At 41.6% G+C, this 16,515-nt stretch overlaps 1 long non-coding RNA gene across 17 annotated transcripts in view; it reads right to left on the bottom strand.

Moving 5' to 3' along the window:
* The window catches only part of LOC106783454 (uncharacterized), a 116,035-nt gene that overhangs the window by 65,472 nt on the left and 34,048 nt on the right, over positions 1 to 16,515 (bottom strand). For 7 of the 17 annotated variants that reach the window (XR_011440718.1, XR_011440725.1, XR_002809380.2 and 4 more), the window contains exons 5-7: positions 10,809 to 10,941; positions 9,888 to 10,388; positions 5,353 to 5,475 (exon numbers count right to left, since the gene is read on the bottom strand). This is a non-coding gene — a long non-coding RNA (uncharacterized lncRNA). Of the gene's footprint in view, positions 1 to 5,352; positions 5,496 to 9,887; positions 10,389 to 10,808; positions 10,942 to 16,515 lie in introns of all 17 variants that reach the window. The other 10 variants (XR_011440720.1, XR_011440717.1, XR_011440721.1 and 7 more) reach the window with 5 other exon arrangements.

Here is a 16,515-nt window from a genome sequence, read left to right as displayed (position 1 = left end):
CAATCTCCATAGGCATAAAGATTATGCCTCTACTCACTTCCTTATCAAGGATCCAACTGGTTTCTTGGATATTTCTAACTTTGTTTTGGTAAATTCTACATTTATATCTATTACCATCTCATTAATTAATAAAGGGGTACATATTAATGGAATTTCGAAAATATGCCTGTGCAAAGACTCTACTGTAGTCATCTTTTATCAATTGAGAGAAGTTGAGACAGTCTTCAACACCAAAAATAAAAATCTTCAATAGGAATTGTCAATTACATTGATATTTATCAATAAAATATTTTGTACAGTTAGGAGAAGTGACCATGTTGGGTACATGATTACCCTTATGTCATTTTTTAAATCACACAATCACTTGAAGAATGATCTTACTCTCTTAAGGATAAGAGATCTTAAGAGACTGATGCAAAGTCAAGAATTTATTTAGATATAAACAACTGAAATCCTCCAAAATAATGACTTAATACGTGTCTGATTTCATACTTCCAGCCTCCAGACTGTGAGAAATAAATTTTTCTCATAGCTGTTTTTCACCGTTTCATTTCTAAGCTACCCAGTCTGCAGTATTTTGTTATAACAGCCTAAATGGACTAAGAAAATTGGTATTGGGAAGTAGTGGTGCTATTGTGAAAAATACCAGCTTCTTCCTGTTTGACATTCTCTGATAGATCAGGTCCTCTGGGGTCAAAGGATTCCTTTCCTGTTTCTGACCAGATATCATGCTGTTGGTTTCAATGAGCAGTTATGTCCTTCAGGGGCTGGAGCCAGGCAAAATGTCCACACTGTCTGGGAGCTGGGAGTCTGAACTAGGGGGCAGAGCTGAAAGTCCTTTTTCTCCTTGGAGCAGTCTCCCTCCAAGAGCTGCCCAGGGCCAGGGTGTGGTTTCAGGGAAGCACGCCAAACAAACAAGCCCTCCAAGTCATTCCCAACACTCTCTTACACAGGGGCAGTGCCAGCTATTTCACTTCTCTCATAATCCACTTGACAAGTTGGATTAAAAGTTGTACAGCTTTTAATAACCATTTTCAAAACCTGAAAATGTTAAAGGCTTCAGGGGCAGTGAAGTCAAATTCACTGTAACTGTGTAACTTCTGAAACTTTAGGCCCCATTAGCAAAAACCTTGAAAATCTACTCCAGTGCAAACCTAAAGCTATGTACTCGTGATATCCAGAAAGGAGTACGATTTTCCTAGCCTTAGGGAGTATGTGCTTGAATTCCCCTGGAAGTGCATTTAAATTAGCTGGACTACTCCTCATAATAAGAATTCAGTGGTTCACTACACAGCTAGATCCATTGTAGATCACTAAAGTTAACGTGGAATACAAATGTACCCAACCTATGCAAAAGGTGTGAGTTGCTCTGAAAAGCATCTATGCTGAAAGACTAGAGGAATATTATATTTCTGATCATTTTCTCCAGTACCTCAGTCCCTATGACTGCCAGATCTAATTAAGTTACTGCAAATATTGTCTCCCTGGGAGACTACTGGGTTTTTTGCTGTGCAATTTCATTTGATGCAATTGTTTGCAAACTTTGAAAAGTAAATTGGCTTACTTTTCCATTTTTCTGCCTGGCTGATTTAGATTTATAATTAATTTCAATAAGTCTAAACTGCTAACAAAAGAAATTTTTTCACAAAGGCCACTCCACCCATAATAAAAAATTCCTTTATTGCAGCCAAGGAGTGAATTTTACACTAATGACTAGCATGCAGTCGATTTTCATTGAGTGTGTGCATGTGTGTGAACACTGACATCCACACTAGATAGCCTCCATTTCTTCATCTAGTCTACTCTCAACTCATCTCCTTCTTCATCTCTGCCTTCAGAGGGTGACTTGTAAGGGATACGTGAACAGCTTTTAGTACCCTCTGGCTTCCACTTGGATTTACCTAATCGGTAGCCCCCAGCAGTTGCTCAAAAGGAGCAGGGGAGTAAGATCATGGTATTGATTTCACTGGCTGTCTCAAGTAATCTGTGTCTCTTGATCAAAGATCTTTGCTCCTATCAAGATGAACATCTTGTTTGACTCTGTCCATGGTCCTGTAACAATTTCTTCCAATTATCCCTTTAGGACTGGGTCAGAGGGATGAGAGATGGTCATAGACTTTGTGATCTTTAAGATGTATGAAATCTGGAAGTTTCTTTCTTGCCATCTAAGTAGCAATGGGGAGAAGGTATAAAGGAAAAAAAAAAAAAACCCATGGCTTCCCTCTGACAAGTTTCCAGATGTCAATGAGAAAGAGAATACAAGACGGCAGCACCTGGGAATAACAGAGCTCAGTCCTGCTGAAGGATTCACTCTAGAAAGGACATAAACAATTATCATGGGGTCTGTCATGAAAACGTGTGCTCTGAGTAGGCATTGCCCAGCATCAAATATCACAGAGGCTCTGGCTTTCAGGGAAATAGAAATTTCCTCAACTAAGAATTTCCAGTAGCTTCCTATGATTTCTATGATGCTGAACACTGACCCAAAGAAAATAGCATTCAATAAAATTTTACTCTTCTGAATGTTTCATTGTTTCTTTGTTAATTAGATCTCTTTTATAATCATGCATTGTATTTGTTTGGCTTCCATATTTATGTTCATCCCAATGGATCCGGCTTCTTTGGATTCACATCTTACATAATTTGTTACTACAGAAATTTCCAAACTCACATAAAAAGTAAGTGTTCTCCAAATTGATTCCTGGGTAAAATCCAGGATTACAACCAATTTTTCATCATTTCAAGATGCAAGAATGACCAAATTCATCTAAAATAGTGGTTTTAAAACCACGCACCTGAGCCCTGAGGATAAGCAGCATAATGGTTAAGAACATTTGGTTCAGGACCATCAGACAGATCTGGCTCCAGTCTTGACTTTGACAGTTACCAGCCATGTGACCCTGGCAAGTTACCGACCCTCACAAAGCCTCAGTTTCATCATCTGTAAATACGTAAATCTGTATATGAAGACAATACTACCTACCCCACAGGGCCATTGTACTGCTTACATGAAAAAATGCAAGTAGACTGAGCACAGAACCTGGTACTGAGCAAAAGTTCAATAAATTCTAACTATTATCATCCATTGGAGATGTCTCAGAAGGAGAGCTGAGACTAAGTGAGTGAAATCCAGGACTCTCATCCTAAGTCCCAAAGCAGCTCTGCTATTTTCCAGTTTCCATTTTGGGCTTCCAGGTGAGACTCTACAGTCACGTGTTACTTCACAAAGGGGATACGTTCTGAGAAATGCATCATTACATGATTTTGTCCTTGTATGAACATAATAGAGTATACTGAAGGGGAACAAAATTTGCCACCCCAAATTGTCTCTTTAACATGAGGGTTATTTTAGGTTGATTACTTGTAAGAAATAAAGACAAAGTTTTTCTTTTCTTTTTTTTTTTTTGGAGGAAGATTAGCCCTGAGCTAACTGCTGCGAATCCTCCTCTTTTTGCTGAGGAAGCCTGGCCCTGAGCTAACATCCCTGCCCCTCTTCCTCTACTTTTATATGTGGGACGCCTACACAGCATGGTGTGCCAAGCAGTGCCATGTCCACACATGGGATCCGAACCAGCCGACCCCTGGCTGCTGACACGGAACATGCACACTTGCCCGCTGCACCACCGGGCCAGCCCAAAGACAAAGTTTTTCATGTTACCTCCCCTTAACTGCCTAAAAGAATTCAGATTAAAGAAATCTGTCTCAGGGAGTGCACTATCATCTTGGCATAAGGTGCACTAGGTGGTAGACAGGCAGAAACCTAGAAAAGGCTGTTTGTTGGACCCCTTTCTGTGTTCTTCTGTTTCTGTGGCCAAACAAACACTTGTTTGCCAAACGTTTGCTCCTTTTCACCTACCTGTGAATTACCTTCCTTCCTTCCTTTCGAAGTCCCTGACTCTCCCATCCCCAACACTTTCTCTTGTCTGTAGCTGAGGATTGTATTTAAGGTGTGGCTTCAGCCATTTTGGCAAGTTACTCAGTTTTCCTGGGTTTCTCCCACATACACATGTTATTTAACTTTGGTTTGTTTTTCTCTTGCTAATCTGTCTTATGTCAATTTAATTCTTTGACCAGCCAGAAGAACCTAGAAGAGCAGAGGAAAATTTCTTCCTCCTTTACATTACTTGCACAAACCTAGATGGTATAGCCTCCTACACACCTAGCCTACATGGTGCTAATCTAATCTGTGGGACCATTGTCACATATGTGGTCCTTCATTGACCAAAACATCGTTATGTTGTATGTGACTATATCTGAAGGAGAGGTTTTCACCATGTAAAAGAAAAAGAGATTAAAATGAATACTTTAAGAAAATAGTAATAAACAACATTCTTTGAGTATTTATCATATGCTAGACACTATTCTGAGTACTTTCTGTGCATTAACTAATTTAATTTTTCAGCAAACTCTGTGATAGGTACAATTATCTACACTTTATAGAAGAGCAAAGTGTGACACAGAGAAGCTAGGTAATTTGATCAATTCTACCCAGCTAATAGCCTTAAGAGGCAGAATTTGAAACCAGGAAAACCAGCGTGAGAGCCTGTACACTTAGCCCTTCCTTTCTCCTGTCTTTCTGAGTATAAGCCATCCTCTGTAGACTCCAAATGCCTCTTTCTCTCTAGTGTTTTAAAGGGAACAATTACGTTATTCACTTCATTGTCTAAAACAGGATACGGACTGACAATAAGAGATTTGAAAAGATAGCAATCCAGGAACCAACCCTGGTAGCCAAAAAATACTTCCATATAAATATACATGTGAAATACTATGAACTATTCCCATGCAAAGTCTTTAAACAGTCAAGCAGACCTGGCTCAAACCCAAGGTGTGAACACAGTAGCTGCATATTCCTCATTAGGGCTCTTAAGTGACAAAAGCTCAGGTCTTTACTAGCATAAGGATTTAAGGCTTGGTTGGAAAGATACTAGATGCTTCACAAAATCTAGAACCAGGCCAGCCAAGGGACCTCAAGGATTGGAACACAGGACTCAGTACCAGCAGAACTTGCTTTTCTCTTCTCCTTACATCGTTTTCCTGTGTTCCCTCAGGACTGGCCTCAGCTCTGCGATTATACCCATAGCAGTCATGGTCAAAGATAAAGGAAAAGTTTCACTGCCAACTCCAGCACAAAACCCAGGGGAGTAACTCCAATTGCCCCAAGGTGGACCACCTCCCCTCCCTTCCCATCCAATCACTCAATCACTGTGACCAAGGAGGTACACTCCTGTTTCCAGACTGGGGAGGCCTGTCACCAGTAGAATGGGAATAATGACAATTTACCATGTAGATGAAAACCAGTCACCACAGGGACTCAGGTTTTTATCTGAAAAGTCAGGCAATTCTACTCACCCCATTGGCTTATAGTAATTATCAGTTGATTGATATATGTAAAGAAACTGGCACGCTGTAGATGCTGAACAAATTCTGGGTTCCTCAAATTATGTAGCTCTTCCTCCAAGTCCTGGGAAGCTGCTGACAAAAGACAGGAAGAACTAGCCAAGAAGGGGAGGGGGAGGGGGAGGGGGAGAGAGAGAGAGAGAGTGTGTGTGTGTATTTTCTTTATTTTTCCCAACCACTGCACTTTTGCAGTATTGGACTCCATGACAAAGCTTCTTCTCTGCAGTCTATTTTTCTAAGATAACTACTCCTCTTCCATACATCCCGTCCTTGTCAGCCCAGATAATGGTGACTTGTGCTGTTCTAGAGTGGGTCTCACAGTAGCTTACAAGCCATGTGGTGGTTTTGTGACCCTGTGGTCCACAGTAAGACATACATTTTATATTTACACTCATCCTCATTATATATCACTAAAATGGAACCAATTTTCACATAATATTAGCCTTACTGGATATGTTCTCGTATCTTGTGTTTTAGCCAATCCTTTTTTTTAAGGCCAGTTATGGATCACTAAATTGATTTCAAGATCCTTTGAAAGGTCATGATCCTCACTTGAAAGAAAACATGGGTTTTGGTGGGAGTGAGGAGGGGAAGCAGAAGGCTGGATTTCCTCCATTAATTTATTAATTTTAGGTCCTTCCCCAGAGTTTCAAGAGTGCCCCCATGTAGTTGTCCAGTGAATAAGCTGTGAAACCCAGTGTTAATCATTTCCAAAATGCGTAGGTGGAATGACAAAGCGTGGAAAGACAGCAAACAACATTGTGGTACTCTCACCCCTAAGAAGAAAAACGAGGACTGATTGGCAGCATAAGTGTGGTACTGAACAGCCCAGGATTTGAAGTCTTACAGACCTCGGTACAAATCACCGCTGACTAGGTAATAATGCTATATTACTTCCATCTCCAGTCCTCTGCCACATATCCTGTAAACTGGACAGCAGAATAACACACTATCTTCCTCATAGGAATTTTTGATAATTAAGTGCATTAACATATGAGAACTGAAATAATCTGCTGTATAATTTGGGATGTAAATAACAGTCTCCAATAAATTTCCTGAAACACAACCTTTGCATTCACACATTCTCAGCATATCAAACAGGCCAGTGTCTCTAGCCCACTGATGCCCTCCCCCGATATGAGCACAAATCCAAGTGCTTACTCTTGTCCAAAGACTGTGTTCTCTCTCTCTCTCTGTCTCTGTAGCCAGAGTTCAGATATGTCCCCTGGAGGCCGGGGATTCTAAAATTGCTTCTGCCGCCTGAAGTTGGTTGCTCCAAACAAAATTTTATGCTCAGTGGACAGCATGGCTAAAGTCAAAGCCAGAGCCTGACTGGCGCAGATGACATGAGAAAAGGGATTCCAAAAGGATCCTCGGGTTGCTGCTGCAGGCACGTCTGATGTCACTAGATCTGAATCCCTGTTCAGGACCTTTCAACCGTGACTGATGCAAGTGCTTGCCCCAGCCTACTATGGATTTCTCCAGAGCAAAGGAGAACATCCCCTACCCCCCAGTGGTGTGCTCAGCAGAAAATAGTGCTAGCTTGGGGCCCAGTGCAGAGTGGATGCAGCATAATAGTGGAATAAAAGGAGAGGATAATACCCCTACACCCCCATTTAGGAATGCCATTACTGCTTTAGCATCCTTCCCCTTTCTGGGCCCTAACCTAAGGAGACAGTTAGAAACTATTCACTTCAACATATATTACTGTCAGTTCCATGTGGCTTGAGGTCTTTGGTAAGTGGATTGAAAGATGCCTGAGCAATCTGGAGGAGTGGAATGCAGGTTGAGGGTACACTATCAGCTCAACTGGTTACAGGAGGTCAATGAAATTAGGAGAGACGACTCATTCCCAGTTGTTGTGTGTTATATCTAGACTTTCTACAAAATCGTAAAAATAATCACAAATGTCTTGTCTGTGGTCCCAGATGACTACAGAAGAAAAGACATGGCAGAGGGGAAAGAGCATGAGCTTTGAAATCTGTCATGGGTTTCAGTTGTCACTTACTATCTTTGTTATCTTGGGCATGCTGGTGACCTCTCTTAGCATGTTTCCTCATTGATACTGAATTCATTACATCTTCTTCACATATGTCTTTTCTCACAAAATACAGAAAAGTATAATTGAAACAAAGGATGGAAACTGTAAAAACAAACCTAATAAAGAAGAAAGGAAACAAGTCTTTGGCCACTGCTGTTGGAGGAGATCTTTTAGAGGACGTGACCACTGGTTGACCCATCAGCTGGACCTGGGCAATCAGAGGCTCCTCCCCTACTCCACTGTCCTTGGAATGGACATTGTGCCCACCGTTTCCAGAGTGGGAGTCATTTCAAGGACACAGCCTTGAGAGGGCAATGTGCTGTTCAGACCATCTGGACGATGTATGTGACTGAACTCCATTAAGGCCTCTTTATAAATGTTAAGATTCTGGTGGCTCAGTGTGGAGATCTACTCATCTTATGGCTGCCCAAGACAATCCTTCTATGTAAGTTCCCTTGCTTGTTAAAATAGCCACCTACCATTCTGGAGTCATCTGTCTCTTTTTTCCTTCTTTCCTTGCCCTCTGCGTACAGGGGCCAGTTTTGAATTTCACTCAGTTTGCAAACACACTTCTGAGTTGCAAACCAAAGACTGTGAATATTTGTCATTCATTTGGCCATGTGTATCTGAAACCCTTTTTTATTAAGGGCAGTGTTTCTCAACAACGACACTACTGATATTTTAGACCAGATAATTCTCTGTTGTCATGACATGTTATGAGCATTGTAGAGTGTTTAGCAGCATCCCTGGCCTCTATCCACTAGACGTCAGTAGTGACCCCACACACCAGCCAAGGCGTAACAATAAAAAATTGTCTACAGACATGACCAAACGCTTCCTTTAACCATGGTTTAGGAAATCCCTGCCTAATGAGACAAATATCATTTCCTACCATAGAAACAGAAAATTCCAAATTCTCGTTTTTCTATCCTTTCTTGCAATTGAGGCTCACAGATATAATCCAATGTCCTCCAATTGCATGTGCCCATCCTAGACTTTGAATTGTATGTTACTAACACAAAAACCAGTAACCGCATAGAATCTATTCTGCAGAGAGTGGTATCAGTAGTAAAATTAAACCAGTGGTTAGCTACATCATGTATCCAAAGATAGTGCCCTGGACCAGTGTTAATGGTGTCTACGTAGTATACAGTGGTGCCTATGACCAGGGCGTGCAGTGGTGTCTCAGTGTCATTTGGGACATTGTTCTCGGCCACATAGTTTCTAACTTGGTTTTGTCCCCTTTTCAGAGATTTTGAGAGCTGTTCAATAACCTTTCAATAAATTTTCTGCTCAAATTAGAGTTATTACTGTTGCCTGAACTTAATCCTGACTGATACAATAGCTAAAGCAGAAATTCAGAAATTTCAGAAAACTATGACAAATGGATTTGAAATATATATATAATTTGTTTCCAAGTGAATGTTCTTGTCCTCTCCTATAGAGAGGGTGACCAACCCATTCTGATGTCTACATGCTGGAAGAGAAACATCACAGATAGGTATTTCATGATGTATTAGAGAAACAGATCCTACTGATTCCGATAGATCAAGATTGCTTTTAAAGAGAAAAGCTAGCTTCACAGAAAAAGAAAGTGTACGCTTTGCTACATTTTTGTGTGGATTTTATAAGGTTTCTGTACAATATGTTTATTCCTGAAAGATGGTAACTGGTCCAGGGGGCCCAGCTCCTAAAAGGCTCTCAGCAAAGGCTTCTAAACTTGACTATATGAAGCACAGTATATGAACATTCCCTAATCATATTTTTACCACTTTCTGAACAGAATGTTGCTTTGGCTGGTGACTTTAGACTAGGAGCTATTCTGTAGAAAATCACATAGCAGAGCTTTTCATTCAGAGGCCTACAAATCTGCTTCTTAACACAAAATGCATTCTGCAATTCAGAGCTTAGGGAAAGGGGAACTGAAAAGATGCCAGGATGTTAGAAAAAGGACTCATTTATCTCTCTGAAGTTGTGCATTTAAGCCAGGATCACACACTCCGTAGAGGGCAGGGAAGCCTCCAAAAGCTACCAGCCCTGGGCACCCTATCTTTTCCTGGAAATGCACTTAATTCTCTCACTTAACCCATATTCTTGCTTCTGTTTTCCCATCTGGGGACTTCCAATCTTTTGTGTCTTATCTTTTATTCTCAGCCTCAGGCGTACTTGGACGTGATGGCTTTCCTTGCCTTTAAATTGCTAAGCTTCCTGGAAATTAACTTGCACTCATGCAGAGAGAGACCTTCTCCTCATCTGGATGCTTCAGATGCCACCCCTCCTGACCCTGTTCTATCCCACGATATCCTGGCCCAACTCCATCAAAATGATGCCTCAGCCTACCCAAAATCAAAAAGGGTATCAAGTATCATGTTTGTCAGTGAGAAAGCCTGCCCCTGAAAGAACAAGATCTCCAATTAAAACCAGTTTAGACCACATAGGCACTTACCATCTCACCAAATCAGAAGTCTACAGGTGGGAGGTGCCAGGACTGGAGCAGCCATGCAGCACTGTGATCAAAGATCCAGACTCCTCCCAGCATTTCTCTGCCGTTACTGTGTTGGCCACGAACACCAGAATGCTATGAGGTCGCTGCCACAGCCGGGGGCACAACAGCATTCCAAGCAGAAAGGGGACATGCACAAACGGGTTTCTGCTTTCATGCCTCTCTTTTACCAGGAAGAGAAATTATCCCCAGTTTACTCCCCGCAGACTTGCCTACATCTCATTGCCCTCAACTCCCAACCCCATAAAAATCATGGGACCAGGGGCTGGCCCTGTGGCCGAGTGGTTGGGTTGGCACGCTCCGCTGCCGGCGGCGCAGTGTTTTGTTGGTTCAGGTCCTGGGCGCAGACATGGCACTGCTCATCGGGCCACGCTGGGGTGGCGTCCCGCGTGCTGCAACTGGAAGGACCTACAGTGAAGAGTGTGCAGCTATGTACCGGAGGAGCTTTGGGGAGAAAGGGAAAAAAATAAAATCTTAAAAAAAAAAAAAAGTCATGGGACCAGGCACCCTACCACCCAAGCCCATTTGAAATCCTGTTAACAAGAAATGAAGAGATGCATTTGGATTTGCAACCAAAAATGTCTACCACTCTAGCGAACAGAGGTAGACAAAGGCAGGGCAGGGTGGCTGCTATCCTCGTTCTTTCCACCTTTTCTCAAAAATTAACCAGAAAGATTCAAAAGCTTGGAAACAGAATCCGAGTTTTATTCAAAAGGGGATATTCAGTATTACTACTTGTATAAATTGTAGCCTGCAGTCTAAAATTGGGATCTCCTGTTTGTAGGGGGACCCCTTTGGTTACTGTCCCATGAGAAACCATCTTCAGCTACTACAACCAACACCTCTGCTCTTGTTCCCTTTCACCTGTGCTGCAGTAGAAGGCAGGCGTGACGGCAGCAGCAGCAGAGCTGGGGAATCCACACGAAGGAGATGAATCAGGCCAGAGCTCTTCTCTGCAGGATCCTGGAGCGCAGCACAGCACATGATAAGGTGGATGCTGCATGTGGAGAGAAACGAGCTCAAGGCAAATGTCAACCTTGCTCACATGGGCCGTGCCACCCTGAGGAGCCCATGGTGATAAATGTTAAAGAAGAAAGAGGAATTCAGCTGAAAACTGCTCTGACTGCACCACAGAAAATGCTGTGGACTTGCTGGGATATCTGTTAAAATAGAAGGTTTTAGGATAGACACCTAAAACAGAATTCACCACAGTGCAGAAAGCCCTTAGTCAACACCCGTGCCCATATAACACACTGCGCAATTGCCTGTGTGAAGGGAGGAGGTTGGGCTGAAATAATCCCCACACTACAGCAACTTCTTTGTGAAGTTTGACAAAAGTTTGACATTCTTGGTATCATCTGATCCAGAAAACAATCTTGAACCTGAGTCATTAGCCTTATTTCATATCAAATAAGTACATGGTATACATTTTTATGCTAAAAAAAAGTACAGCACTGTTAGTAGCAATTGTTTTTTTTTAAGATAGATAAGGATGACAATAGTGATAATGTAATAATGTAGAGGAAAAGCTTCCATTAATGTTTTATTCAACAGACTGCATAAAATGAATATTGATAATTTGTCCTTTGAATGTTAACCTTTTGTATGCTAAACACCTCGCTTTTATGCATTATCGTTAATGGTTACAAAAACTCTATCTTACAAATAAGGAACCTGAGCCTCAAAGCAGTTTTCCCAGGACTATGCAACTGGTAGGAGATGGAGCTGGTCTTCAAACCCAAGTTTGTCTGACCCTAAAGCCCTTATATTTGACATCTCCTAATTAACTGTTTCAAACGTATTGGTGTTTCCCGTAAAGCCAGTTATACTTCAGGCTATCTGAAAAGGCCAAACACGAGGAAGCAGGAAAGAGGGATGAACCACAAAGAAGAGGAGTGAATTTTGTCCTGTGAGAGGCACAGAAATGGATGGGGTACAAGGTTGATGATAAAGAGTTGCCCCCACAACATAAGAAGTGACCACTGAGAAATGCTCTCTAGTGGGGAAAAGCAAATCAAGAGAAGTAGGACAGAACGTAGTACTTGTGCGGCTGAATCTTAACGCTGGCAACCTTCATAAAGCAATTCTTATTACTTTGAATTTCTAGGTTTTGCTCAGTCCAATTAACTCAGAGAAATGTCTCGAAAATATTTCTGGGTGTGTCTGTGAGAGTGTTTTCAGATGAGATTAGCTTCTAAATCTAGGACTCAGTCAAGGAAACTGGCCTCCCCGATGTGGGTGGCGTCATCCAATGGGTCAGGGCCTGAATGGAAGACAGGTGGAGGAAGGAGGGAGTCACCACTTTCGGCTTCCTGCCTGCATGATCTGGAGCATCTCATCTCCTCTTCCCTGCCCCTTGACTGGGATTTAAAGCATCACCCTCCTGGTTCTTAGGCCTTCAGATGGATTGAATTATACCACTGACTTTCCAGGGTCTGCAGCTTGCAGACCACAGATCCTGGAACTTCTCAGCTTCCGTAATGGTGTGAACCAATTTCTTATAATAAGCCTTTCTCTCTCTCTCTCTTTTTCCATACTGATCTATGAAAATGGCAAGTTACAAATATGTCCTAGTCTATGATCCATTTTATATGTATATATAAAGTGAATGAATATATATATAGATAGATAAATAGATAGATAGATAGATAGATAGATAGATAGATTCACCAAGACTTGTCGGATACCACTGACAAAAACTGAAGTCCATAATGACTAGAAAAAAAAGGAACTTTTTGGTGCATATAGCCTATAAATAGGACGTTTGGGTGCTGGGGTTGGAGGGGATCAGGTTTGCTGTCCAGGAAAACATGAATGCGGATTGAGGTAAAGTTTCCTAAAAGAAAAAGGGAAACTGTTTTTACCTGCAAAAGGGTAGGAAGGCCTGTTGAATAAGCTAGAAAAATAATTACTTCCAACTGAATAGATGAGATAGATAGACAGACAGACAGACAGAATAACATACATGGAAAAGTAATAGATATGTGACAGAATATAAATAGCTATTTTATCTGAATGGTCATATTATTAGTGATTTTTTTCCTGCTTGGAGCATCCCTAAAGGTGGTGGATATTTTGATTCTCAACCTCCATTCCGCTCTTCTTCAGTGTGGAGGGTTTGGAAAGCTGTAATCTAAATCCCCCCAACACTCTTGCAGCTAGAATGCTGGATGCAAATTATACACTGCCAGTCCTTGAGAGAGATCTGGAAGGCCGAGTGAAGAGAACACCATTTCCCGACCACTCATGGCTCTTGCTGCTGGTAATTTAGAAATGTGAGACTTGGGGCCGGCCCCACGGCCAACAGGTTAAGTTCACATGCTCTGCTTCGGCAGCAGCCCAGGGTTTCGCTGGTTCGGATCCTGGGCACGGACATGGCACTGCTCATCAGGCCATGCTGCGGCGGCGTCCCACATGCCAGAACTAGAAGGACCCACAACTAGAATCTGCAACTATGTACTGGGGGGCTTTGGGGAGAAGAAAAAAACAAGAGGAAGATGGGCAACAGATGTCAGCTCAGGGCCAATCTTTAAGAAAAAAAAAAAAGGAAATGTGAGACTTTCCTGCAGCAGCACTTGGTGTCCGTGCTCCTCTTTCATGGGTATGAAAACGCAGAGAGACTTCCTAGTCTAACTCCTGGGACCTGGGTCACAGCCTCAGCTGCTCTTCTCCAGCGCAAGAGGCAGTTGTCTCAGCAAAGAGTACGGGCTGCTTTGGGGATAGCAGCTCTCCTGAAGGGTCAGCTCTGTATTACTCTGGGAACAAGTCCACAAAGTCTGGCCCAGAACCTGTTCTTCCAGCCCTTCCAACGATTGTGTAAGTACCTAATGATGAGGATTATATTAGGCTGGTTACTTTTAAAAAACTGCAGATGAGAAGGAGGATCTGAGGAGTGGAATTTGCTTGCCCTTTGATGACAGACATTTGCATTTGTGAAGGAAGTCTCTATCTGTGGGGGGTGTCTCCCTCTCTGCACCAGGAGGAAGGGGGGATGACCTTATCTCTAGAAACTCTTAACGGGGAAGGCAAGGGCTTCAGTTCTTTACTGTCTGGTAACCTCATGTAACTGACCCCACCCCCTGCCCCAACATCCTCCTTTGTCTTTAGCTGAAGATAATATTTACGGTGGTGGCTTCTGCCATTTACTTAATCCGGTTTGATTCTTATCTAAAAGTTATAAGACCACCCAATAACCAGACCCCACTGTCACTGATACCATTTTAACAACTATTTTTACATATTCTTTCCTTTGTCTTGTAAAGAGATAACTCACATAACTATGCCTTAAATTTAGCCCTACCCTCAACCCATGTTGGCAGCAGCTCCTCCTGCCCGTGGGTCCTGTCCCCATGCTATCTCTAAATAACAGAGCACTACTGCCAGACCTTGAGAGTCCAAGAAATCTTTCTTTCAACTCCTCGGCTCACTGACCCCACATCACCTAATATCTCGTTAAATTCCTTTCTGCCTAAAATACTTAGAGTACTTTCTATGCTCTGCTTTGAACCCTACTGATTCACCTCTATTTCATCATATTGTGACTGTGTCTATATATCTTGTATAACAAAAATACTTCTTTCAAATCTCCTGCCAAACCTCTCCAACACAAATTCCTTGTGTAGATTAAGCCGGTCTCTTTACCATTCCCAGAAATGCCCTCTGTTCATTCTTCTAATGTCTGTGTCTCGCTCTGTGTCCTCAAGCTGAACTGAGAGAGACCAGAGCATGCAGTGCAACAGCAGAGTTCTAACATCCCTGCCAAATCCACCACGCCCAGGACAGCGACAGCAGTCCACGTAGGGAAACTGTGGTGTCCAACATGCAGGACGAAACCAGAGTGAGATGGAGCTGCAAGATATCCCCAGGGCCCACAGAAACTATTAGGTGGAAACAGGCTTTGCAGAAGTCTAGAGTTGCTCCTTGAGCTGGTAAGAAGAGGAGCAAGGATGATTCGAAAGTGTATGTTTATATATTCTGATCTCTATGTGTGATTTCATTATTATTCTTCTCCCTATGGAACTCCAAATTTCAATGGTACACACTTGAAACAAAAATCTTCTACATCTCTGTATGGCTATCATTCATTTCCTCCTCTTGATTCTTATAGAACAAAGTGGACATTAGATTGTATTCTTTTGTGTTCTTCTTAGGTTTATTTCTTAAAGGCAAATGTATATGAGAAAAATTTGACACATAATAAAGTATATCAAATATGCAAAGGGGGTGTTCCCCACCCTCATCCTTTCAGCCATCCCAGGACGCAATCCCACCACCCAGAGGGAACGACTGTACCAGTTTGGGTGAAGTCTTTCTGACATCGTTTGATGCATTTGCAGTACAATACCTTTTTTTTCTAATGGGAACACACTGTGTTTATTGTTTGGTACTTGATATTTTTCTCTTAACAGTAGATCATGAACATATTCCATGTCAGTATACATTCAACGACCTCATTCTTTTAAGTGGCTGCATTGTGGCCCACTTTATGTAATTTGTTTAACCTGTATCCTAATAATCAACTTTGAGATTGTTTCCTCACTTTGGTTCATGAAAACAATGAGGCAAAATATATCTTTGTGTACTTGGAGTTAACTTGATTTGAAAAAAAATCCTTCAAGTGCAGGTTTCATTTGCCTTCTACAAAAAAATCTTAAGAACTGCTTAATTTATATATTATGAGATCTGAAGACAAACTAATATTTTTGTTTGTAGCTTGATATAAAATTTGGATTGAGGCATAAAAGTTAGGAGCTAATATACTCAGAGTAAACATCTTGACCCTTTTTCCTATAGTAGACTGAAAATAGGTTCATGGAACAAAGAGCTGTTTAACCACTTATGTTTACGGATGAAATTGAGAAGATTAATATATCTGAAATACAGAATGTGGTCCACCTCCAAAAAGTAAATTAAAGAAGTTTTATTAATGCAAAATCCAAAATTATTCTCAAAAATTTATCAGTGGATGTTACCAGTGGTTCAGTAAAAGTTAGATAAAAACTTCGACTCTGAAATAGACAATTTCAGTTATTAAAGAAAACAATACATCTGAAATAGTTCCAGTTATACACAGACCTACAGAAACAAGAACAGTAAGATACACACAAACAGACCCATGGTGACAGACAGACAGGCAGCCAGGAACATGTGCATGTGTGCACGTACTCACACATGTACACACTCACACACAGCCAAGTGTATGCCAAGAAGAGGCTGACAATATGAGTTTAAGCTGAAATTAGTGGTACAGTTCATGTTAGGAAATCACCGTTTTCTTGAAAGTCCTAAACACGATGAAACTTAATCCCAAGAATTCTAAAGGAGAGCTCCACCCCATTCAATCTTGGCCTCAGGATGCAATCAGCATGGCCAAACAGAGACAATATCTTAACAAATAATAACTCCATAGAATCCCAAAGCTCAAAAGGATTTCAAAGGCCACCTAATCACCCTTCTGGTCCTTGAATTCGCTTTACTGCTCCCCACCAAATGGATGACTAGCTTATGCTGGATTATGTCTAGTTACAGGCAATTCTCCATCTATCACAGAAATTTGTTCTATTTTCAGATA

Source organism: Equus caballus, chromosome 7 (assembly GCF_041296265.1).
Source record: "Equus caballus isolate H_3958 breed thoroughbred chromosome 7, TB-T2T, whole genome shotgun sequence".
NCBI classification, from domain to species: Eukaryota; Metazoa; Chordata; class Mammalia; order Perissodactyla; family Equidae; genus Equus; species Equus caballus.
The sequence above is the reverse complement of the archived record's forward strand: the minus strand, read 5'-3'. Positions and strand labels throughout refer to the sequence as shown.